Below are 27,098 nucleotides of genomic sequence, written 5' to 3'. Positions count from 1 at the left end.
CGTGGCTTGCGCTGTCCAACCCGTCACGCTGGCTCATCCGAGGGGTGAGTGCCCACTCCACATGGAGTGTGGCCTCCTCCTATGCGCTGGTGCACGGCTCCTCTGGCAAACATCTGTCGGGCTGCGGGCTGGGCGACACCTAACACCTTTGTGGCGTTTTCCATAGGACCCCATTTGTCGGTCGACATAACTCGTAGTGACCGACAGATAGGGAACGTCTCGGTTACGTACGTAACCCTCGTTCCCTGATGGAGGGAACGGAGACGTTATGTCCCCATGCCACAACCTTGAACCATTCGCTGTTGCCGGGACACGTTCTCGGCTCCTCAGCTTAAAAACTAATGAGTGGATGCACCTGTCGCCCTATTTATACCCGTCGGCACGGGAGTGGCTCAGGTGTGTTAATCCACTAGCCAATTTTCATTGGCGTTTTCTCTTAAATTCAGAGATGATTGGCCTCCCAAGTGAGACCCCATTTGTCGGTCAACATAACGTCTCCGTTCCCTCCATCAGGGAATGAGGGTTACGTACGTAACCGAGACGTTACATAGGTAACCTAGAGACGTTTCCATTTAAACCTGTTTTGTTCCGTTTGCGTAAAAGCAAGCCACAAACCTCATTTTGTTTGTTTGTTGTTTGACCAGCAGTTGTTGTTTTAATTTGTACATAATTGAAAATATGATGCATATTTTAAAAAGACATCACAATAGACATTAAGGTCCATCAAGCTGTCTTTAAGTAAGCAGAATTAAAAATCAACTAACAAGTCCTAAAAAGATATAAAAATCCTTTATATGTCTAAAAATTTTTTTTATAATAAATAATCTTTTACTTTGATTTTGTTTTTGGGAAAATAATGTTTTCAACCATAAAATACATTTTGATTAATACAATTTGATTTAAAAAAAATAATAAAAATTTAACAATTTAAAATATTTTAAAAATTTAGCAGTAACAAATTAGTTCTGCACCAGATAATGCCTCCAAATTTTACCCATATTCCACCTCAATATGCATGATAAAATGACATTGTAAAAGACAAGTTATTTTTGATTCAAAACAACTGAACACCTGTGACAGTGCGATTTGTAGTTGTAAAGAAAAGCCACACATGTGTATCAGTAAATTTGAAGTCACAGAGAGAAATGTTTTAAGAGTTGCAAACCTGTAGACTTTTTTTCTCTCCCACAAACACAACACAACAGTTACACCTTACAAATTCTTCATTGCAGGTGCACAAATCCTATTCTACAAATCACACATTTAGAAACTCGTACGCTCACATTTAAAAAAAAATAAAAAAAATAAAAATGCTAAATGATGCTTGGTTTATTTGGGCTGTGATAAATCTTTCTCTGGTAGTCCATCATCTGTGCTCTTGCTGTTGTGAAACATGTGTCCATCTTGGAGGCTGAGGAGAAATTACTGCGAGGACCTGTCATTGAAGCAAGCTACTGTAAGGATCCTACAATGGACAAAATGTTGAAACATGAAATCCTGCCATAATATATAAATAACCATTGTTTATACCACTATGCAACTTTTGCTTTTTTATTTATTTTTTTCAGTGAGTGGTATCACTTTGACAGCAGGATAAAGAAACAATTAAAGAAGAGTGGCAAGCCATTGGAGAGTCATCTACAGGAGTCATGCTGTTAAGAAATAACCAAGTTAATAAATTTTTTTTTTTTTTGAACAACAATGTTGTCTCTTTCTTTGAAATGACCCTTGGAACTTTAGAAAAGGCTTAAATTGTGTTTGTCTTCATAAAATGCTATGTAGGGCATGTTTTGTTGCTGTATGACGAGCAATTGTGAATTGTACAGCAAATATTTCATTTAGGATCCATATGATTACACAGTACTGTATGTCTAATGGCCTGAATATGGCTAATATCTAAATATAACTTCATATAAATTCACAACATCATATATCAGTCAGTCTCCTGTATAAAGTGAAAGTGAAGTGACATTCAGCCAAGTATGGTGACCCATACTCAGAATTTGTGCTCTGCATTTAACCCATCCGAAATGCACACACACAGAGCAGTGAACACACACACACTGTGAGCACACACCCGGAGCAGTGGGCAGCCATTTATGCTGCGGCGCCCGGGGAGCAGTTAGGGGTTCGATGCCTTGCTCAAGGGCACCTAAGTCGTGGTATTGAAGGTGGAGAGAGAACTGTACATGCACTACCCCCACCCACAATTCCGTCCGGCCCGAGACTAGAACCCATAACCCTTCGATTGGGAGTCCGACTCTCTAACCATTAGGCCACGACTTCCCCATATTATATAAAAACAGTTTATAAATAAATATAAATAATACATTTTACAGTAGGTCATAGGTCTGCAGCCTCCCCCTACTGGACGCATGAGGACCAACAGGGGGGTAAAACTGCTTGGGGCGTATATCTACCGGCTACAGTTCCCAAGCCTCCACCTACTCAGCAACGAGCCAAAGTAGCTCTTCTGATTGGCTGAAATTAACTAATCTCTAAACAGTCCCGCCCACTAACTCTACAGATGCACAAATCACTTTTGAACCAAATATCTCGGTGCAAAAGGGAGAGCGTGAAACTTGTCACTTGAAAGCGAAAGACGGTGTTTGAGATTCATCGCAGCAGATTCAAGCAGATGTAGTTATGTACTTTGTGTTTGTGTTAGAAAAATATACAACACATTTCTGAGAAAATATTCTAAAGTGTGCAACTCTCATTTGATGAATTCACGTATTGATTTGTGGATGTTCAACATTTCTCCACGACTTCACATTTCTTGATGCGGGTGTGTAAATGCGTTTTGCACCACATTCACTGCAACAATTGTTTCAAAAATGTGAGCGTACGAGTTTCTAAATGTGTGATTTGTAGAATAGGATTTGTGCACCTGCAAGGTTTGCAACTCTTAAAACATTTCTCTCTGTGACTTCAAATTTACTGATACACATGTGTGGCTTTTCTTTACAACTACAAATCGCACTGTCACAGGTGTTCAGTTGTTTTGAATCAAAAATAACTTCATACAGTTTGGTTATGTTGCAACTGTTCTATGTTGGCTGAGTTGATTTTGTTTGTTTTCATTGGCTTTCTCGCCTTGAAATCTGCCTGGCATGTCTTTGACATGTCAGTTTTCCAAAAAGTGTAATAGTGACCCAGTTTCACAATCAGAATTCTATGAAATCAGCTTGTTCTTTTAAAAATAAGGACCATTGCAATACAAGAAAAAAGAAACTGAAATAAAAGCTTCTGCTGCATTTGTTTTAAGGTACCAGCTGATTTGATATTTTGCATCTAATACAAAGTGTGACATAAGTAACAGTCAAATGTGCTATGTTCTAGGCTGACAGTAGCTATTTCTGTAAGGTTTGATGATTCACACTGTAACTTTTAGTTTTGGTGTCACAGCATTTTTATTTTTCATTGCTTACAGCAGCATTCATCCAAGAGCACAAAGTCAATAAAACTATACTTACGCTAGCAGCACAAACCAAACTGCACAAATGTGTGAGATGTTTTAGACTCTGATATTAAAGCTTGGCTTTTCTACAGCAAATCTTCATAATGTCTCTTCATAAAGTCTACATACAAACAGTGAAAAAGACCATGACCCAATAACCTGTCTGTGACCAGGAAGTACAACTATTATGCGATGTTGAAGCAAACAGCTGGCGATCAGGGTAACCCTCGGTCACATGGCTTCTTGTCTAATGTTACAAACTGTGGAAACACCTGGAGTCAGCAAAGCTTCAGATGGACTGGCATATCACCTCTCTTGACTCAAGGCCTTTCATGTTGTGCAAACTTTTAGGTCTCGTGGGAAAAAATCATTTAGCAGATTTTTTTTTTTTTTTTTTTTTTTTTTTTTTAGAATAAAGCAACAAAAGTGACTCCTCCTGTGGCTGCAGTAGCATTAAAATGCTGCAATAGGAAAATGAAAATGAAAAACAACAGTAAAAAAAACTAGCTTACAATATCGCTTTATAGTATAAAATATAGCTTAAAATAAATCTTTTAAAGTATAAAAGAGTGAAAAAATATTCTATTCTAATTCTAATAATTTATCTTTTTTATCAATTAAACATAATATATAAAATATTTTTTCATTTATTTTAAACATTTTAGCCTTCCTGTAGCTCAAGCAATGCCAGGGTCAAGGGATCAAATCCAAGCAAATCAGTAAATTCACACACACACATACACACACACACACATATACTGTATATGCATGCACATTGAATTTACAGATTATAAATTATTTATCATCTGAATAAATTAGTATAAAATTTATACATTTTAGCATTTTTGTAGCTGATGTAATTCCAGGATCATAGGTTCAATTCCCAGAAAAATATATAGCTTGAATATAGTTTTACAGTGTTCATTATGTATAACAGTCCCTGCCAAACTGTAAATATATCTTATGATCTTTTACACAAAGCTCAAAGAAGTGAAAGAAATAGTGGAGGAGACGGAAAGGTGGAGGGATACCGTAAGATTTGTTGCTGGGAATGTTGCTTATATACACTCATAATGATGACTGGTATAGGACTGAATGCTCCCAAATCTGCGTTTGGAACTACATACTGATTGGAATATGATGCATGTAGGAGGTGGTGTGGTTTTTCCTTTACTTTAAAGGAGGTCATTCCTTCTGCAGTCTTTCCCCGGTGCCATGTTGTTCCACCTCCGTCAAGTGAAAAATATCCCCACCATAATAGATTGATGATGTATCTCTCTCTGTTATCAATTTACTTGCTCTCCGTAAATGGTAGATCTTCTTTTGGCTGAACTCTCTGAACACAGGCATGCTCTGGCAAAGGCACAGGTGTAAATCTGTGCCATCTATGAACCTTATGGAAGCACCCACAACTCCAGCTCGTATTGATTGATGCAGCCTGCTTGTGACTATGCGATTTGGCATGGTCTGTAAGGTTATAAGATAAATTAGAATTTGATTTTCTCTAAAATGTGAAAAACATTTTGTTTGTTTGTCCATTTGTTAGTTATTTTACTTCTGTAATCTGACATATTAGCAAGCAAAACAACATGAACTGCTCGATTGTTATGATTCAAAATATAATAAATGTAACACACAGACTCAGGGACAGAAGGTTATATTTCAACAGGTTTATTATAAAAGCAGGTATATATGTAACTGGTGAAAGGCAGGTGAGAGAGTCCGGAGGAACTGCTGAGGAGGGTTCGGATGACTGGATTGGATATGAGCTTACTCCGTAAGGCCAGTGGGGTGACCAGAATGGAGGATCCATTGCACACACCTCGGGGGTAACACTGGAGAGGAGATCTTGATAGAGGGATAACTGGAGGCACACAGGAGGAACACTGGAGGAACACAGGAGTCTAGGAGAATCGGGCTGACAAAGAGCTAAGTAGCAAGGTTAGTTGAGAGTCAATGCAAGTAGTTGGAAACTGGAAGAGTTCCATATAGTGACTACGAGATTGGACAATGGAAGTGACTGAGAGCTCTTCTGGGCCATATCCTTCCCAGTCAAATAGATACTCCAGTCTGCCAACACACCACCAGGATTCCGGAATCTCCTTGACTTTGTAGATGGATCCTTCCTCCAGAAGCAATGGGAGAGGGAGTTCCTCTGTCTGGTCGGACTCTGTTGAGATAGGAGGGTGAAAAGGTTTAAGCAGTGCCACATGGAACGTAGCATGAATTCTGTATGGTGGAGGAAGCTGGAGTTTGTAAGTGACTGGATTTATCTGTTCCAGAATGGTGAAGGGGCCGATGAATCTGGAACTGAGTTTCCGGCAGGGCAGGTGCAGTCTAATGTCCTGAGTGGATAACCATACCTTCTGTCTGCGCACTGCCCATTGGAGATGATGAGCTTCATTCCAGACTCTCTCGCTCTCCCGGAACCAGTAATCCACTGCAGGAACATCATAGGGGTCTCCTGGTACCCGAGTGCTCATTGGAATGGTGTAAGACCCGTGGATGATTGAAGAAGTGAGTTCTGGGCGTATTTGGCCCAGCCCAGGAACTGGTTCCAGGAGTTCTGGTGGCCATGGCAGAAGGTACTGAGGAATCATCCTACCTCTTGTATCTTCCGCTCCGTTTGGCCATTGGATTGAGGGTGTTACCCAGAGGAGAGGCTTACAGTCACACTTAGGATGGAGAAAAAGGCCTTCCATACCTGGGAAATGAATTGTGGTTCACGGTTCGACAGTCATGTCCTTGGGGAGGCCAAACTGGCAAAACACCCAATTAAAGAGGAGTTCTGCTGTTTCCAAGGCTGTGGGTAAACCCTGTAGGGGGATGCGACAGCAGAATTTAGAGAACCTATCGACTATGACCAGGATACAGGTGTTACCGTCAGAGGGGGGCAGATCAGTAATGAAATTCACTCCTAAGTGTGACCAGTGACGGTTGGTAATGGGTAGTGGATGCACTTTGCTGGCTGGAAGATGACGAGGACTCTTGGAAGTCCCCGTCATCCTACAGTGTCCTACGGAAGTCCTACGGTGGCGCCGATACAGGATGGCTGCCTCCGTGACGAGCTCTGCATATGTTTTTGTGTTTTTGTTAGTTTGTCCTGTCTTTAGTTATATTCCTGCCATCAGTTTCACCATGGAAGAACTGCTGAACATTCGGCAGAACGCACCACAAGATGTTTTTCCGGATTTCAATTATTCAGATGTTTTAGTGAACGTTGTTATCGGAGGAGCGGCGGCGCTGATCAAGTGCTTCAGGACGCACAGACGGGGGAAGCGAGCGGGAGCGCTCGTCAGACTCAGGAAGCGCGGATTTCGAACGCCGTTGCCTAGCATCCATCTGGCAAATCTCCGCTCTCTACCCAACAAAACGGACGAACTCCTTCTGCTTTCTCGGACAAATAAGGATTTCACACACTCTGCTGCTCTGTGTTTCACGGAAACCTGGCTGAATGACGCCATACCGGACAGCGCGCTCCATCTGCCGGACTTTCAGCTGTTTAGAGCGGATCGCAAATCAGAATCAACTGGGAAATCGCGCGGCGGCGGGACATGCTTTTACATCAATGAACGGTGGTGTACAGATGTAACTGTGTTAAAGAAGACGTGCTGCTCAAATCTCGAAACACTTTTCATTAACTGCAAGCTGTTCTATTCGCCGCGGGAATTTCACTCGTTCATTCTGGTCAGTGTTTACATCCCTCCGCAAGCGCATGTGAGCTCAGCTTTACAGAAACTCGCTGATCAGATCACAGAGACAGAACAACAACACCCGGACTCTGTTTTAATCATTCTCGGGGACTTTAATAAAGCCAATCTGTCCCGTGAACTGCCAAAATACAGACAGCATGTTACTTGTCCCACAAGAGACAGTAATATATTGGATCACTGTTACACCACAATAAAGGATGCATTTCACTCTGTTCCACGAGCAGCTTTGGGACGTTCTGATCACCTTCTGGTTCATCTTATACCGTCCTACAGGCAGAAACTAAAATCAGCTAAACCTGTATCAAGGACTGTAAAAAGATGGACTAATGAAGCAGAGCAGGATTTACAATCTTGTTTTGACCTCACTGATTGGAGTGTTTTTGAAGCTGCTACCACCGATCTGGATGAACTCACAGAGACCGTAACATCATTTATCAGTTTCTGTGAGGATATGTGTATTCCTACAAAGACTCAACTAAATTTACAATAATGACAAACCGTGGTTCACTGCAAAACTCAGACAGCTCCGTCAGGCCAAAGAAGATGCTTACGTGAAGGGGGACAATGTCTTGTATAAACAGGCTAAATACTCACTGGAAAAGGAGATCAAAGTGGCAAAGAGGAATTATTCTGAAAAAATAAGGACTCAGTTCACTTCCAACGACTCCGCATCAGTGTGGAAAAGTCTAAAGAAGATCACCAATTACAAGACACCACCCCCCAGCACTGTAGAGAATCAACGACTGGCAGACGATCTGAACGAGTTTTACTGCAGGTTTGAAAGAACACCCATCACCTGCCCTGAACGCCTCCTCACACAACCATTCACAACATTCACATCTCCTGCAACCAGCCCTGAATGCCTCTCCAAACAACCGTTCACACCATTAACAGCTCCTGCAACCCATCCTGAACACCTCTCCAATCAAGCACTCTCACCATTCACACCTCCTGCATCCCCCCTCTCAGGTGGGGCACCTGCAATTCAGATCAGCGAGGATGCGGTGCGCCAGGTCTTCCGGAAGCAGAAAAGGAAAAAAGCACCAGGCCCAGATTTTGTTACACCAGCCTGTCTGAAATCCTGTGCTGACCAGCTGGCCCCCATCTTCACACAGATCTTCAACAGATCGCTGGAGCTGTGCGAAGTCCCTTCATGCCTCAAACGTTCCACCATCATCCCCATCCCTAAGAAACCCAAAATTACAGGACTAAATGACTACAGGCCTGTGGCTCTAACGTCTGTAGTCATTAAGTCATTTGAAAAACTGGTGCTGGCCCACCTGAAGGACATCTCTGGGCCCTTGCTGGATCCTCTTCAGTTTGCCTACAGAGCAAACAGGTCTGTGGACGATGCAGTAAACATTGGACTGCATTATGTTCTGCAACACCTAGACAGACCGGGGACTTATGTGAGGATCCTGTTTGTGGACTTCAGCTCGGCCTTCAACACGATCATCCCAAACCTCCTCCTGCCCAAACTAAATCAGCTCTCCGTGCCCACCTCCGTCTGTCAGTGGATCAACAGCTTCCTGACAGACAGGCAGCAGCTAGTGAGGCTGGGAAAATACATATCCAGCACCCGTACAGTCAGCACCGGAGCTCCCCAGGGCTGCGTTCTCTCCCCACTGCTCTTCTCCCTGTACACCAACGATTGCACATCTAAGGACCCCTCTGTCAAGCTCCTGAAGTTTGCAGACGACACCACACTCATCGGCCTCATTCAGGACGGTGACGAGTCTGCTTACAGACAGGAGGTAAAAAAGCTGGCTGTCTGGTGCAGTCTCAACAACCTGGAGCTTAACACGCTCAAAACAGTGGAGATGATCGTGGACTTCAGGAGAGTCCCCCCTGCACTCCCCCCCACTCACCATCATGAACAGCACTGTGACTGCAGTGGAGTCATTCAGGTTCCTGGGAACCACCATCTCTCAGGACCTGAAGTGGGACATTCACATTGACTCCATTGTGAAAAAGGCCCAGCAGAGGTTGTACTTCCTTCGCCAGCTGAGGAAGTTTAACCTGCCACAGGAGCTGCTGAAACAGTTCTACTCCACCATCATTGAATCCATCCTCTGCACTTCAGTAACTGTCTGGTTCAGCTCAGCTTCTAAATCTGACCTCAGAAGACTACAGAGAGTAGTCCGGTCTGCTGAGCGAATCATCGGTTCAGCTCTCCCATCTATTCAAGAACTGTACTTATCCAGAGTTAGAAAAAGGGCTGTCAAAATCACTCTGGACCGCTCACATCCAGCACACTCCCTCTTTGAACTGTTGCCATCTGGTCGATGCTACAGAGCACTGAGCACTAGAACGACCAGACACAGGACCAGTTTCTTCCCTCAGGCAATCCATCTTATGAACAGCTGATAATAACGGCGAACACACTACACTTTATATTTATATACACATACACTTTATTTATCTAACACACATACTTAGTATACACTTAAATTTTGCACACAATATATATGTACATACATAACTGCATTTTGTAATATACCTGCCTACAATTGTCATTTGTATATTGTCATTCACTATCTACTTATTTGTATTTTTTATTCTTTTATTATGTGTTTTATGTTCTGTTGCTGTCATTCTGTTGTACTGCGGAGCTTCTGTCACGAAAACAAATTCCTCGTATGTGTAAACATACCTGGCAATAAAGCTCATTCTGATTCTGATTCTGAAGTGGCGCACTCAGTACACCCTCTGATGAATCTTCTGACGTCTCCTGCCATATTGGGCCACCAGAGGCGATCTTTGAGCAGTGAGAGAGTTGCGTCAGCCCCAGGGTGGCCAGTGCCTAAAGAGGTATGAGTGATTGATGTTACGAGGACCGGGTCTATAAGAGATTGTGAAGTTGAACCTCGTCAAGAAGAGTGCCCATCTAGCTTGGCGGGGATTAAGGAGGTTTTCTTCTCTAAGGTATTGTAGGTTTTTATGATCTGTAATTACGGTGAACAGATGAGCTTCGCCCTCTAGCCAGTGTTGCCACTCTTCCAATGCTAATTTGATGGGCAGTAGTTCTCAGTTCCCAATGTCGTAGTTCCTCTCAGCTGGGCTGAGCTTCCATGAGAAGAATGCGCAATGATGGAGTCAAGAAGGAGAGCCCTGCCACTGGGAGAGAACCGCTCCCACTCCGGTGGTAGAGGCATCCACTTCCACTAAGAAGGGGAGTTCTGGGTCTTGCTTCATTATTAAGGCTTGCTTCAGGGTGGCAAAGGCTTCAGTGGTGGCTGGAGTCCAGGACAGAGACTTGGGCTTATTACATAGGAGGTTGGTTATGGGACTAGTGATGGTACTGTAGTTCTTTATGCAATGGCGGTAGAAATTTGCAAAACCTATGAAGCATTGTAGTTCTTTGATTGTGGATGGTTGTGGCCAGGAGGTGATTGATTTTGTCTTCCCCTTGTCCATGTGGATTCCTGTCTCACCGATTACATAACCCACAAAGTGCACTGAAGATTGATGAAAGGTGCATTTTTCTGCATTTAGGAAGAGTTGGAATTGTCTTTGGATAGGATGGTCCTTACATGCACGCAATGTTCTTCGAGGTTTCGGGAGCAGATGAGGATGTCGTCAATATACACAATGACAAAGCGGCTGAGATACTTCCGGAGATACTTTAATGAAGACCTGGAAGATGGAAGGGGTGTTTACAAGGCCATATAGCATGACCCGGTATTCATAGTGGCCAGTAGGGGTCGCGAATTAAGTCTTCCATTCATCTCCCTTGCGAATGCGGATGAGATTATATGCACTGCATAAGTCTTGTTTGGAGAATATGGTGGCTCCTCAAAGTTGTTCAAGTGCAGCTGGGATGAGGGGAAGAGGGTACCGGAACTTGACAGTAATTTGGTTAAATGCGCAATAATCTATACAGGGCCGCAAGCCTCCATCCTTATTCGCCACAATGAAAAAACTTGAAGCAGCAGGGGAGTTGAATGGACAATGTATCCTTGTCTGAGAGCTTCCTCCACATACTCCTCCATGGTTTTCTGTTCTGGTAATGAGAGGGGATCGATCTTTCCACGAGGCACTGGTTCACCTGGAATCGAGTAGGGCGATAACTGGAAGAGTGATGTGGGCAGCAGTAAGATAGGCAGTAGTGGTGAGTGGATTCATTTTAATGGGTGTTGGTCATAGGAAACTCAGTGTAACACAGACTCAGGGACAGAAGGTTATATTTCAACAGGTTTATTATAAAAGCATGTATATATGTAACTCTGGTGAAAGGCAGGTGAAAGAGTATGGAGGAACTGTTTACCAGGGTTCGGATGACTGGGTTGTAAATGGGCTTACTCCCTAAGGCCAGTGGGGTGACCAGAATGGAGGAATCCATTGCACACACCTCGGGGGTAACACTGGAGAGGAGATCTTGATAGAGGGATCACTGGAGGCACACAGGAGGAACACTGGATAAACACAGGAGTCTAGGAGAATCGGGCTGACAAAGACGTAAGTAGCAAGGTTAGTTGAGAGTCAATGCAAGTAGCTGGAACCTGGAAGTGTTCCGTATAGTAGCTACGAGATCCGACAATGGAAGTGACTGAGATATGTACTTATTTGTGGTGGTGATACATAAAAGTAAATATACATCAAAATTACCCTGTTTAAAATTTAAATGATATTAGAACCCAGCTCTTCCAAAATCCATCTTCCAAAAATGAAAACTGTATTATCTCAGAACATTATTATCACACACCATCATACATGTCAAATTGATTATTATTATTATTATCATCATTATCTTATGCCCAGCTCTTTATGTAAAGTTGGATATGTGAGTATCAGTGATGCGCGGGTTGATCCAAATTGAGCGGGTGCCTGTGGTCACCCGTGGTTACCCGCGGTTACGAGTCATCCAAAAATATTTTTTATAATATTCGGGTCGCAGTCAGTCGGTCGTTTGAAATAAAGATGCCAATTACACCTTTGTAATTTATACAGTACTAGACACAATTTTGAAATACATAGGCCTACACTTTACTGGCTGAACTGGCGCGAAGATGACGCACAAGCTAAATCTGCAGGTAGAGATGGATGCAGCAAGAGTTTTTGGTAAAACATGATTTTGACGACTTCATTAAGTGTTGTTTTATAGACTACTCTTTTAAAAAGATTTTCGTTTTGTATAAATTGTATCTTAATTTTAATCAGTGTTTTATCAATCAATTGCCCGTATTTAATAAATAAGAAGCAAATATATAGCAGACAATGTCATGAGGCGCCGGCACGATCACTTGCATTGCATGTGAACTGGAGGGTGCCGAAACTCAGTTTGTGCCTCACAGATTTAAAAAATATAGGCTATATATCACAGAAAGCTTGAAATGTCTACTTTTAAATGAAAATGTTCAAACCAAAATAAATAGGCTACTCTCTGATTATGTAATCCATATGAAATGTGCATTTCTCTCTGGCGTTCATGGTGAGTCCGCATCGTCAACTTCATCTTTGAAGCGACACAGAAAATACCAGTTTATTACTAAACATTTAAATGTCTCCTTGCTAATTTAGACACATTCATAATCATTACTTTGACCGGTTCTTTGTGGCAAGCTTTATGCCTGAGGTCATAATGTGATGGGAGTGAACTATTAAGATGAATGCACTTTTGATCTGTTAACTGTCACTCACGTTTTTGAAGATAGATTTGAATGTGCATGATACAAACCTAAATTTTTATAATTCATGACTGAAAACATTTTGTAACATGATTTTGATGTGCCATTTACATGGTAATGCAATGTCTGATTTTAAAATGGGTTTTAAAGGATGAATTGTGAGATTTTATGTTTTCAAGTGACGTATAACTTCTGATGATTTCTAAAATGTGATAAAGAAAAAGGCAACGAGGAAGTCTTTTTTTTAAACAAAGGTCAAAACTCCTTTTGTAATGTAGACTTCTGAGGGTGCACTCTTGTCATAAATTAATCTATTACTTTTTCTACATAATTTTTTACAAAAAATATTGGTAAAATATATATTTGGGAGTCTTAGACCTTTCCAACGATATATAGTTTGTCAAGATTAGATTAGATTTGATTGTAATATAGTATAGTCAACGTAGGCGTCCCGTATACGGGACGGGGTGACATTTAACAGGTTAAAGACTCTCATTTTGTGAAATCTCCTCATTCAGTGAATCGTGACAAAAGGTACTACCAAAACAGTTACCTCTATGTGTCTACCCTCTGTTTTTGTTTCTGTTTTATTTCCCCTCAGTATTTTGTTTCAATGTGTTTTCCACGGATCCCCTCTCTGTCTAGAGTACCTCCTCCTTCTGCTGGAGTAGGGGGAGAGATCGCTCAAGGGCCATACTAGACTGTTCCTGGTCCTCGCTACTCTAACCAGCTTCCCGGACAGCACACTCTGTGCATTCTACGATGCCAGTTTAAACATCTCGTGCAGAGCGCTGTCATCCAAAGATGGTCCTCCCATGGATACATGAAAGACAAGGATCCCCGTTCACCATCTGTCCAGAGCTGGATCTCACCAGTGCCACTCTGGACCCAGTGACCAGTTCACCATTGCCCCATTGTGCAAAGCGCATGCCCAAGCCTACCACTGACGGATAGCCGTATCCAGTCGTGACCAACAAGCCATCCTCCTCCGCTGATGTCTGGCAGGCCCTCTGCTTGCCCTCAGTACACCATATGCGGTGCAAGCTCCACAGGACTGCCTCCACAGGATCCTCCAGCGTCACCATGGTTGGAGTATCCATTGCCTCCAGCCTCTGGGCTCCGGACTCCACCTTGGCCCCTTGACTCATAAGCTCCACCATTGCTCCTAGCTCCCTCCTCTCCACTGAGGCCAGGCAGTCCATTAGCTCCGCCAGGCTCCCTCGCTCGGTCTGGCGTTGATCATCCTGCACGTTGGGACTCCTCCAGCTTCACCTTGTCCCTTCGCCCTCTAGATCCGTCAGGCTCCTTCATCCCCTCGGCTTCTGCTCTGTCCTCTGTTGCTCCGGCTCCACTCTGGCCTCCCGGATCCATGCCTTCCCATCGGTCGTCGGAGCCTTATGCTCCACTTAGGACCTCCTGATCCTCCCCATCACTCTGGCTCATCAGCTCATCATCTACACCTCGGGCTCCCCCACCATCGCTCCACCACCATTGGTCGGCGGCCATTCCTCTTCCATGTCTCCTCCCTATGTAGGCTCCACCTTGAGCTTATGGCTGTTGCCTCGGTCTTTCTGTGCTCCTCCTGTTCCAGGCCCCTCCTGTCTCCTCCCTGGCTCCTCCCTCCTTCGTCGCCTCCCTGGTCTCTGTCTACAGCGCGAGGACATGTCTTCTCATTTTGAGAAATCTCCACATCTTCTTGTTCCCTTGCTCCAGCGAATCGTCATAACAGCATCCTATATAGCAAAATTTCTTGCATCAAAATTTAGCTATATTAGTTTTGTATAAACTTAGATATCGTCATAAGAAATATATACTGTAGCAAATCTCATCTACTTGATGACTTGTAATGGTGCAAAATGTTGCAATTTTGTGCAAAGATATTTTAAAACAATGTATTGTAAAAAGCACTGTTTAAATTAATTTTACTAGTTGACTAATAAATGTCACAGATTTCATCCATCAGGAAATGATTTTACAAAAAAATAGGCACTGCATACTGGTTAACTATAAATGCTTTTTTTATTATTTGTGTATTTGGCAGACTCATTTATCTAAACTTACTTACATTGAATTCAGTGCATAAATTGTTTTTGTTCATGAAAATCAAACCCATGACCTTTTTTCACAGTGGGCTGAGATACTAGCAACAGATTCTCCTGAATAGTGTTGAAGAGTAATTCATGCTTTATTATAAGGCCCTTCTTTTTGATTCCTGTGGTTAAATATTAATTCTCCATCTGAAATGCCTGAGGAAACTGTGAGTTTGTGCACCGGAGAATGCTTCTCTGTTGTCCAGTATGCGACGTGGCTCCTGTCTGTTTATTTGTAGACGTCAGAGATGCTCGGTGTGGTCAAGTGACTGCTGACTTCATGGACCGTGTGAGTTCTCCTTTGCTCTGAGAAGGTGACCTTGTCCTCATTGTCTATAAACATCTCCTGGAGGTCAGCCAGCAGTCAGACCACACTGAGGAACATTTCCTAACCGGACTGCCACCACGGCACCAGTTACTGCTGCCTGAACCCTCAAGGATCTGTTTTATCCATCTGTAAAGAGCACACAACTTTTAATATTTACAGAAGCAAATGTCAAATATCAGGAGTCCATCGTGACATTATCCCTTAATGGGTTTAGATGTGCCAATACTTCACAAGTTAAAGAATATTTTCCATCATCTTGTGATTGTGCCAACACCAAATATAAATACAGCTTCACCTGATGTCACCACAATAGGTTGATGATTTGCTGCTTTTTATTTGCATGCCTTGTTTACTTTCTGCCAGTCTACTGGCTGCTGCAAATATGTTAGGAGTGTGAGGTGGGCTTGGAAACGCGTATCATATGACTGCATAACAACAGACATTGACCCTCTTTACTTGGTGACTCTTGGAGATTCCTGTATATGATCCAGCATTCATGACATCTGAAGGCATCATGGCAGCCTATGCTACTTTTAGCATATCCAATCTCATGACTGGACTCACTTGTCCTGGAATCCATCCAAAATATCCTTACAGAGAGTTTCACAAGGCTTTTGTAAACCCCAACCATTGGAAGAGCTTTTATAAGAAATACATATACAGAAAAGCTTGTCTTTGAAGTTAATAAATGCTTAAAAAAATGTTGAGATTGATGTAAAAATATTGGTAGTAGCTAACTAGGCTAAACAAGATGGCTGGAACATCTTAGGTTGGACTTGGTGTTCTTTGGCATCCATGACTGCAGAAGGCCTGAAGAGTTCAGAAAGCGTCTGAACTATTTTTCTATTAATAAACCAAGGCAGGAGACGTAAAGAAGGCCCAAGGACAAACTGCCAGTTGCAATGGAGTTACCAGTCTTTGCTGGTTAAGCTAGTCAGGAAACCTGCACCAGCATCCAAACACAGCTAGGAATCTAAATATAGTAATCCGAACGGCAATCCAAATATCCTAATAAAGTAGTGACAGATAAACATGTCAGTAAGAACAAACAACAAGGTGATGTAGCTGGGAACTGCATACTCTAAAAACTGTTTCCTTACAGAGCTATATCTTATTGATTTATCCCCTGAAATTAGTTGTATTGGTATAATGTCATGTATTTGTGCTGATTCAATTATTTCAGCAATATTTTTGACTTTAATTAAACCAGTTAATATAGATGTTACCATTTTGCCCAATAATACATAGACCTCTCATACAATCAAATTAAGAATTTTTTTTTTTTTTTTTTTTTCTGTTTGTGAGCTTTGAGGTCATCTTTAAGCAAGTGTACTTCTAAGTACAGACATAATTCACTTTTAGCAGTTATACACATGTAAAATGTACTGTCTGTATCTTTCAGAAAAATTGCTTAAAATATTAAGCCTGAACTGCACAGATTTTTGTCCAATCAAATACTCTCTAGAATGAGAATCCCCCTCCCACTAATATCTTCTCCTATCAGGTAGCAAATCATAGTTCACGATTGTGATGTACCTAAAGCCTGCTGGTTATTTTTAAAATTAATGTTTCCTACAGTAGGAATAGGAAATGTGCAACACTATGTCTCATGGCACTATGTTTTATGACACTATGGCACTTATGCTTTGGCTAATTAGTGGCTAATTTCTATTAATTTGTACAGTCTCTTTAATCTGATGAACAACTATGTTTCGGGATGGAGTTTCACTTTTTTTTTTTTTTCACATCATACCTATTAACATGAAATTACTACATTGTACGATACTTTTCCCGAAATATGTAAACAGTAAAGTATTAGCCATTAATTTCTTTGTGTTAGAGTTTTTAATCATTCAGGTTTCATTTTATATCTGAATCACCAGGCGGTATTACATTTAACCCTTAAATATCTGTTTTATGACTAGCCTTTTTATATGTTTTTGTCTTTTCATTTTATGACAACATAATTTCAACATAGCTGTCAAAAATAGTGAAGTACCATTTGAATATCTACCTCTATTGTTTTAAATTTATTTAGAAGAAAAATGAGGAATGATACACATGATAGTGGTTTACTTTAAAAAACTGAAAAATGCATATATTTTCACTAGGCATTTTGGCATTATTTTTTTTACATGGCTTTCAGAACCGCCTTAATTCTTCATGGCATACGTTCAACAAGGTTCTTGAAACATTCTTCAGAGGTTATTATTATTATGATTATTATTATTATTACTTATTTAATATAATTGCAATTTTATCAACAATTTTCATCTCTATCTACCACCTTGGATTGAAATATTTCACTGATCTTGTGTGCATAGTTTGGGATTGTCTTATCTGTGATAGTTATATATGTTGTTGCTCAACTTCTGGTCAAACAGAAGTGAAGACCGTGTTTTAGGTTAATTGTATGCTTATGGGTCTAGGTAGGCAAATCATTATCATGGAATAAAGCTGGGAATTACTTGGTGTGGATGTGAGTATGACATAACCTCGCACCCTTACATTGACTTCTGAAGTGTATGATGCCAGTCTTGGAGAGTGTTAACAACATTAGCTGGGCTGCTGTCAGCATCTAGTGGAGGAAGGGTTCAGGTGGTGATTGTGTGGGTTCGATGGAGGGCACAGCAGGTATTATAGTGAAAGATATGAAATGTTACTGAATTTCTTACAGTTTGGCAAGCAGAAGCTTGATGTTTTTACTGCTACATTATAAACATCAATCGGTGGAGGTTGTTATGTTAAAATGCCTTGACATGATGCTGGTGGATTGATTGGTTTGGGAATTCTGGGTACTTTCTGTTTGGGGAAGACATGCCTGCATGCATTTGAAAAGAGATCAATAGTAATCAGAGCAGTAGAAACCCCAAGGAATACTGATTGATCAACAATAAATGATGAAAGAGGTCTGTGTTTGCCAAAACAACATGGATTGGCCTCGGGAAGGTGCATCTATTCACATAGAATACTACTGCTCAATTCACAATTAGCCTCTAACCTTTTCCTTAACCCTTCTAAACCTACTTTTAGTTTTCAGAAGCAAGTTGGCAGGATTTGTTTTGAAAACATGGCAATCCTGATTCCTTCTAATCACAGATTCCCTTTACTGACGAGATGCGCATGAAAATCGCATTCGATTTTTTGCACAGCCCTACCATTTAGTTAACAAAGCTAAACAGCGTTGCCCTTTGTGTAATAAGTTACAGAAACTGTTAAACGCACCAACTTAAATAATAAAATACACTTACCGGTTGTGGTCCATAAACAACACCTTCTCCAGACAAAGAGGGAACTGCTCCATCTTTCAAGAATAATCTTTGTGCGAATCCGGCATTAAACTGATTGAGATTGAGAAATCTGTCCTCAGCTGAATGTGCTGCACATAGTTTTACATGTGGATTAAATTTTCGGGAACCGAGTTAAACATAAATTGTAACCATTGATCTCTAAACGTCCCTGGGAAGGTCAAACAAAGGTGATTGGACTCCGAGATGAAAATAACAGTGGTTCGACGACATGGGCGACAAACACACTCTTCAAACACAACTCTTCCTCCTTCTCCGTGCGATGGTGCAAGCGCAATACTACAAGACCACGCCCCCTTTTTTATGTATTCCTGTGGGCGGAGGTTAGTCAAAAAAATGGTTATAGTGACGTCATTACTGCAGGAAGTTGAGGGATGTAGTCCAAACTGGTCGTTTGATGTAGGCGATTTATGTTAAATAAAATCACGAAGAACGGGACCTTTAATAAGCACTTAACTGCATGTATTTTATACTCATGTCTTCGTGAAAGCAATGAGTTTCCCTGACACTATTGACTCAGACAAGGTTGCTTAGGGTGAAAACCAGCATAGGTGAATGTTATATTGACAGATTACCTCCATTAGTGATGTTTGCCATGGGCCACACATCACCAAGCAGATGCTGATTGTACAAACTGAAGCAAATAGAGCTTTCCCTTAAGTGCACAATGCCGTCTTTGTGGGGAATGTGAAAAAGAAGAACTAAAGAGCATGAGGCCATGCTCAGTCTCGGTCCCAATTCACCTTAAATAATGATTTGATTTCTTGCCAGTCTCATTTAGACTCATGTGGCATTTGAACACTGTTGGTTTTAAATATATCCATCATATTTTCAGAAGGAATCATCACATTTCCATTCACATATTTTTCATGAGAGCTTTGAAGTGTATAAAAATCCAAGGTGCACATAAAAATCGTAAAAAATACATACGCTCAAATGAGGCAAAACAAACACGCAGGAATGCTTGCACATACTGTAAACTATGATGGGTGCACAACAAAAAAACACAGATCATGTGGACCAACCACCAAGCCCATTTCATTTGCACACCATCTAAAATGTAGTTTGAGTCATTCTGAAATGCTTCAGCAAAAGTCTGAAAATGATTTGGTATAATTACCTCCCACAATGTCTCACAGAAATGCTTTCCCAAACATCAGGTGTCTGAATGCAATATTACATAACAGTGTTTGTTACTGTGTTTAGTCATTTATTTAGGGTGCGATTGATATATTACGTAGACAAAAAGACATCTCCCGGTTGCAGCAACTTTTTATCATTTTATTGCTGATACTTTGCACCAGTTTCCCAGGAAGTGAAGATACTGTTCTCTTGAATACATGGAATGAAAATGGTGCTTTATTTGAAATCTCTTTTGGATGGAAATAGCTACTGAATCCTCTATCATTGCACAAGAGGCTGTAGCATTAGTCGAGAAAAGACAAGCAAACACATAAAAAATAACAGAAAAATGGTGTGCCACATGTTTAGACGGTAAATCTAAATGGCGGCAGCATGTTCAAAACTCACCATCACAATGTAACTTCTAGTAATACATTCATGAATCAATCTTTTGGTTTTGCTTGCACAATTTTCTTATTACAACCAGTCTCTGGTTCTTTATTTAAAATGGGTGGCACTATATTTGTAACCATGCAGTTATGTCTAAATGCGTCCATGCACATTTGCGTGGGCGGCTTTTGTTGATTACAAGAAAAAGGCCAAAACATGAAATGGGCAAATGCATGCTTTTCAGAGGTTAATGAATGGTTTCGCAGCACAGAGAGAAGCGAAGCTGTCATCTTCAGTTCTCGGCAAACTCAAATGCACCAAATTTGCTCACTTTCTCTGCATGAAAAGTTCCTGTAAAAGCAAGAGACTGCAATTACATAAAATCGTGTGATTATGACCTTCAACACAATGTTGCATGGTGGCCAACAGAAGATGACGATCGGTATGATGCTTTTGCCTTTTTATCCATGTCCTACATTCCCATTTGGTCGGCTGACAAAACCTCAGTGGAGCCTATGACTTGAGCCTGAGCTAGATGGGTTGTGTAACATTCAAGTTGCAGCATCTTATTCAAGTCCCAGTAGATGCTGAGTTGTACACGCCACATTATATCGGTTAACCGAACTATTTAGCAATAGTGCTGCTCCAATAGAGCACATCATTGTCTGCTCACTTTCACAGCAGCATTACTTCTGGAATTCATTCATTTTCTCCATGAGGATTTCAAACAATTCCTCAATAAGAGATGAACCAGACCAGCTGGCAACAAGCAGAATCCCAACACAAAATAGTTTTCATACATTACATTTTGCAATTCAGCATGTAACCACAGCTTAAAAGTATTCAAAAATCCTTCCTATGATATAATAATGTAGAGAGCCTATTATTATTTGACTACATCAAACGTCTTTATTTTACAATACAAAACTACTGACTGATGCTCACTGATTTTACTGATGCTGTAAAATATGATAATATATGCATATATGCAAAATACTAAATATATGCATATATTTTGAGAATGTAGGTAAAGTAAGTCATTCATGACATCTGGAATGCTTTGAGGGAGTGGGGACAATTTCTGTTTCCATAGTAACATAAACTTAAATGACAGTGTCTACACTGGAACGACTGGTAATGAATCTGTAACAGTGCTAAAACACCTCTAAGAGTGATCACTAACATCTACCAATCAGCTGTAAGCTTGATGCTTGATTTGGGCAACAGTAAAATGGGTGAATAGTCAAGCATGCAACTGTGTGTTTGGAAGAAAATACTTTTGTTTAAAAATCGACTTATATTATACAGCTATATTTTGTACCTTAATTGATATAAACACATTGACATTACAAGCTAGATTTGATGTAATGGGCAGAAGTTATTTAACACTGTAATTCCAGACATATGAAATTAAGTAGTATTGTCAAACGATTAATCATGATTATTCGCATCCAATATTTTTTTTACATAATATGTTTGTGTGTGTGTATTTAAGAAAAATATGTCATATTTATATATTAATTATATTTGTGTATAATATAAATTATATGAATATAAATATAAACATGCAAATAGGTGTATTATATTTTCAATATAGATACTGTATGTGTGTTTATATATACAAAATAAATCTACAAAGTACACACATATATTGTGAAAATATTTTTTTTTTGGATGCGATTAATCGCAATGAATTGTTTGACAGCACCAAAATTAAGTAAAAAGTTATATATGTGATATAGAGAGGAAGTTGTTCTTATGTTAAATTTATACAACTCAAGTGAGCTGAAGGTGGATGAGCAACAGGTTTATCAGCAATATTTTGATCACGCTGATCTTTTAGAGGCCTTAAAAAATTTGCTTATCCAATATAATTCACGTTAAAAGGCTTTATAAATATGTACCTAATAAAATGATGGTAAAATGTTGTTCATAATATTAGGCTTACATAATTTTACATAATTAACTTACATAATTCTATTTCAGAGGAAAATCGTTAAATTTCTTTTAGATGGTGGAAGAAAATGTCAGGAACATCTGAAAGTGGGCATGAAATTAACTAGAATCAGAATGGCATGCTGTAGACGTGACGCAACATGTCACTCCTGTCCTCTGTGTAAGATGTTTTCTTCAGAATTATGGAAAATGCAATATTTCACTGGAAATGTATCAATTACACACTTTTTAACATGGAATTACAGGCCTCTGCAGGATATATATGAGTGATAACAATTTTTGGAGTGCATAAGGTTGTCTTTATATATAATAAATTATATATAAATTATACATGAAGTTCTCCATGGAGAAAATATATAGGATTTTGATTTGAAGAACATCACAAATCTGCTGTGCTTTATAAAAAGCATTACTAGTTTAATAAATAAAAAACGTTGCAATAAGGCTAACATATCCTAGACCATGACAGAGCAGGTGTGCTATGTGGACACCTCATTTGAACCTTTGACCTAAGTGTTTCTCTCTGCTTTACCACACACACACACACAGACACACACAGACGCAATCGCCCCTGCACACACATTCTTAGTCACTTGCGAAGTGGCCATTAAAATCAGTTGGCAGAGACCTCACACCATGTCACAAAAGACCTCACACACCATCTCTGGAGCCGTCATGCTGAAATACGCTCGGTGACCTTAACAGGTGTGCAATGGTCCAGGAACCATGTGAGGTTCAAATCTGGACCTGGCTAAATGACTTTAAGTCAACATGACATGCTGTTCACAAGCGATTTCACAGGACATTTAACACGTAAAATGTAGGATGAAAACAAAAAGGACTACAACACCTAGGGAAAACTGACATTCTTATTCATCTCAATCAGTCAATAAACACAGTTTGATTAGAATGAGAACAAATGACTCCCAATTTCAACATATGAAAAAAAGAAAGAGAGGAAAAACCACTAAGCAAAATCAAAATCTGAATGAATGATTCAATAAAATGATTCAATAAACTTACTCCTGAATGAATCAGTCATTTTGAACAAATTGTTTGAGTGAATGATTTAATGACTCACCTAATGGCAACTGTAGCTTCATTTCTAAAGTTTTTTTTTTTTCTTTAATTATTCTGAATTATTATTGACGTTAGCCTCGGTAAAGCGTTTGGGAGATCTGCAGGCACCCTCTGTGAGCCCCACATGCCTCGAATTCAAGCCCGGCAACTCCAAGGTCGCCCTGAAGCCAGTTGCTTTCAACTCCACTCAGAGCACAGGTAATAACTCTATTGGCACTTCCTCCTTCGGAGCAGGACCTAAAGCTGAATTCTGTCAGGGCGTTGACATTTTATATTGAGCTTTCTGCTCCATTCAGGCAGACGGAACAGCTCTTTATATGTTTCAGTGGACACACCAAGGGGTGTCCGGTCACAAAGCAAAGACTTTCCAAATGGAAAATGTATGCTATTGTGCTAGCTTACTCTTCTTTGGGCCTACAGTGCCCCATGGGAGTAAGAGCCCACTCAACTAGAGGCATCGTCTCTTCCTGGGCTTGTCTAGTTATGTGTCCATTGCAGAGATTTGTGTGGCTGCCCGCTGGGCCTCGCCGTCCACATCTGCCAGGTTTTATAATCTGGACTTCCCGGCCTTACAGGCCTGGATCCTTTCTGCATAACAGGCTCACTCTTGTCATATAACAAACCAGTGATTTCTGGCGTTTGCCTTCTTCCTTTATGCTCTTGGCTCTCACTTAGTTCCGAGGCTGCAAAAATGATCTTGGGACGATTACTCAAGGCCGGGCCGACTTCTAGGAGTTTGGCCCTACAGTCATCTGAGAAAAAGGAGTTTTCCCCATAGCGTCTTAAGCAAGACTCAGTACTCATTCCCGTATCTCAGGGAACAAAGGTCATGTTAGTAACTGAGTATGTTCTTGTGCAATCAACGAAACATAGTTAAAATGCTGAATCCCTAGCTAAGTAAGAAGGGAATTTGAGTCTGTACATGTTTCCCAGTGGTATTTTATGAAATAATAATAATAATAATAATTCAATTATTTATTTCACAACTATTTTTTTTCTTGTATTGCTGGGTCATAAGTTTGCATGTAAACTGGTAATGCAAATTATTTTCAATAAGCTGACTTTTGGTACACTGGACAGTCATTACTGGCACTCATCGTGTCAGCATGGGTCACATGCAACAAATATCTAAAATCACGCTGCTGTTTTCAATCAATTATTTTGAAAATTTCACTTTTCTTTGACAAAATGTTCTACAGTATTATTACAGGCCAAATGAAGGGTCTGCAATCCAATTGTGAGGTCCCATTCAATACAGATCCATTTATACCATTATGAAGCTATAGCTCCCCCATGTGGTAGGGAATTTGATTTTAGGCTGACCTTAGTATTGGGGGTAAATGAATCATTTTAGATAGATGTCTCTGCATACACAGAGACACACACACACACACACACACACAAACTGCACATATAAAATATCCTACAACATGCAAAAAAAAAAAAAAAGAAAAGAAAAGAAAAACTTAAAATACAGGAAACATTTTGTGGCGTTGAATGTCAAGCATGAACTTGCACCTAGCAGAGTTATTCTAAAGTTTGTTCCAGTGTAGTTATTTAACAAAGAATAAAATTTATTTCAACCAACTTCAGTTTCCCCAGCATATACAACACTCATTCATTCTCGAAATATAGGAATATGACAATGTGATAATAAGTATTTTTTGCTTTAGTAGGAATGAAAGGAGAGGAAGAGAAAGTCACTGACTTTGGTGCATCATATTAGTGCAACATCTGTGCAATGTAAATTGTTGTCATTTAAAACAGTAAAACTCCATAGTATTATAAATTGCACGAATGCACACCAGGACTCTTTGAGATTAGAGTGTGTTATCATAAATTAAGACTAAACAAGGCATTCATCCTTGTTCTGCATGAAGAATGAAATCACTAAACTGTGGATGATTTGGCTACTGCTGTGGATGATATGATTTCCACTTCTTCCAGCCAAAATAAGAACAAATTAAAGTATACAAGCACATGCTCTGTGGAGGATAACAAGAGATAGCAAGCCGTGAGGATGGTGTGCTGTAGTGGTTAAAGACCTGATGTGTGATCCATGTGAGGTCATCATCGTGTCCCTCTGTCAACTCTACTGTAAGTTAAGTGTCTGTTTAATGACTGACGTACTAATGAAAGGTTCTCTTGTGATGGATAAGGTAATCACAGCACTTAATATGTGTAATGTTAAAAGGTTTCTGAACAGATTAAAGACACAAGTTACTTAAAAATAACATTCTGCCATTATTTATTCACCCACATGTTGTTTCAAACCTCTCTGGTTATTCTTTAGTGTATATGGCAGAAGGAGACATTCAGAATGATCCTTAAGGAGATGTTTTACATAAAATGACAATTCATGGGGAAGTTTCTCAAACTCTAAGTGATTCAGAAGGTATAGTGCATTATACATATGAAATATACAGTACATTTATGATATGTTTATGGAATTTATGTGTTTTAGAGCTTCATAATTATTGTCACTGTGAACTGTTGTTTTATGGAAAATTGAACTTTTAAAAAATATGAAGCAGCACAACTGTTTTCAACACTGATAATAATCAGAAATGGTTCTTGAGTTTTAAAATAATTGTCTTATTCTCACCAGTGCTATATTTATTTAGTAAAATATTATTGTAAAAACAGCTATATTTGTACTAAACCCAGTAAAATCAGCAATATTCTCACTGAACCCAAATTGTTTAGTGCTTCCTAGAATGAAGAGGCAAAAAAAGATCACACAAAGTCAAGAAAATCTTGCGTGACAACCTTGAACTGTTCCTTCTTCTGTGCTTATTCTTCCAGTATAGTCCTCTAAAATTAGACTGGCCGTCTACTAATCAACATGTTATCAACTGTACATGGGAAAACATAGATGGAAACTTTCAAGGAAACTTCAGAGCAGGGCCATCAACGGGGGACATTAAGGTCCTCTATGATGCATCTGTGGGAGCAGTTTGGCAGTCCTGAGAAAAGCAGGAAGCCTGAGCACAGCTACAGTCCCCATGTGTCATTCCTCGATGGGTTTAATGAGAAGAAGCACAAGGTTCCAGCATTAGCATATCTCTCCAGTGTGAATGTCAGCCATTGGTACATTTATTTATAACGGTGTTGATCAAGGTTGGCTATTTCCGCCTCCAGCCTCACACATTCTTATTCTCAAGCACAGCTGATCGTGTCCCTCGGATGACGGTGTGAGGAACAGGCCGAACAGAATAGCTTGTTCCTCAGAGCGCTCTGTTTTTGGTTTATACGAGTGATGACAGCACATGTGATTTAATAATGAAATGAAGTGTTGTAGACCTCCCTACAGGCCAAATACGGGTATCTGACACATAACATGATCATGGACCTTTTCATATCAGCAATTAAGTTTTAGGTCAAAATTTATATGAACACGTAAGATAATGTTGGACCTGTAACTGGTCAGCGAAGTGTTTCACCATGTGTTTCGCTTTTTGCATTCACTAGATCGCAACAGTCCAGCCTTATGACAAATGTATTTGTTTTTATTATAAAATCAATGAATGTGACAATATTTACAAATACAAATGGACAAAAGCAAAATAACCAAGGGAAACGTTATGCCATTTGACATAACTGATCTGTAATAAATTAATTATCATTGACTATTTACTTACCACAGTATACAAGCAGTCCAGACCTAAAATGAGTAGTATTCAAATGGTCAAATGCTCAGGCAAACTGTGAACAAGTCATTCTTTTGAACTGGTTCTTTTTAGTGGACTACTTGAACCAGTTCACCAAATCAGACTGAACTGTCTGAAACAGTTTTGTGGCTCGAGCAGCACACATCTAAAAGTTTACTCAATCAAAACTCACTTTTGAATGGCCCACAGTCACTCTGACTCAAAATGATCAGGTAAAAATGTTTAAAATTTTCTTGCACAGACTGATTGTTTCCCTTCATAAGATCACAATATATCATCAGGAGCCATGGACAGGTTTTTGTGTTGCCTGTGATGCCTTTTTTACTCTCAAGTAACGGTAGCTGTTGAATTGC

This window comes from Carassius gibelio, chromosome B16 (assembly GCF_023724105.1).
Source record: "Carassius gibelio isolate Cgi1373 ecotype wild population from Czech Republic chromosome B16, carGib1.2-hapl.c, whole genome shotgun sequence".
NCBI lineage: Eukaryota > Metazoa > Chordata > Actinopteri > Cypriniformes > Cyprinidae > Carassius > Carassius gibelio.
This window is presented reverse-complemented; position numbering follows the sequence as displayed.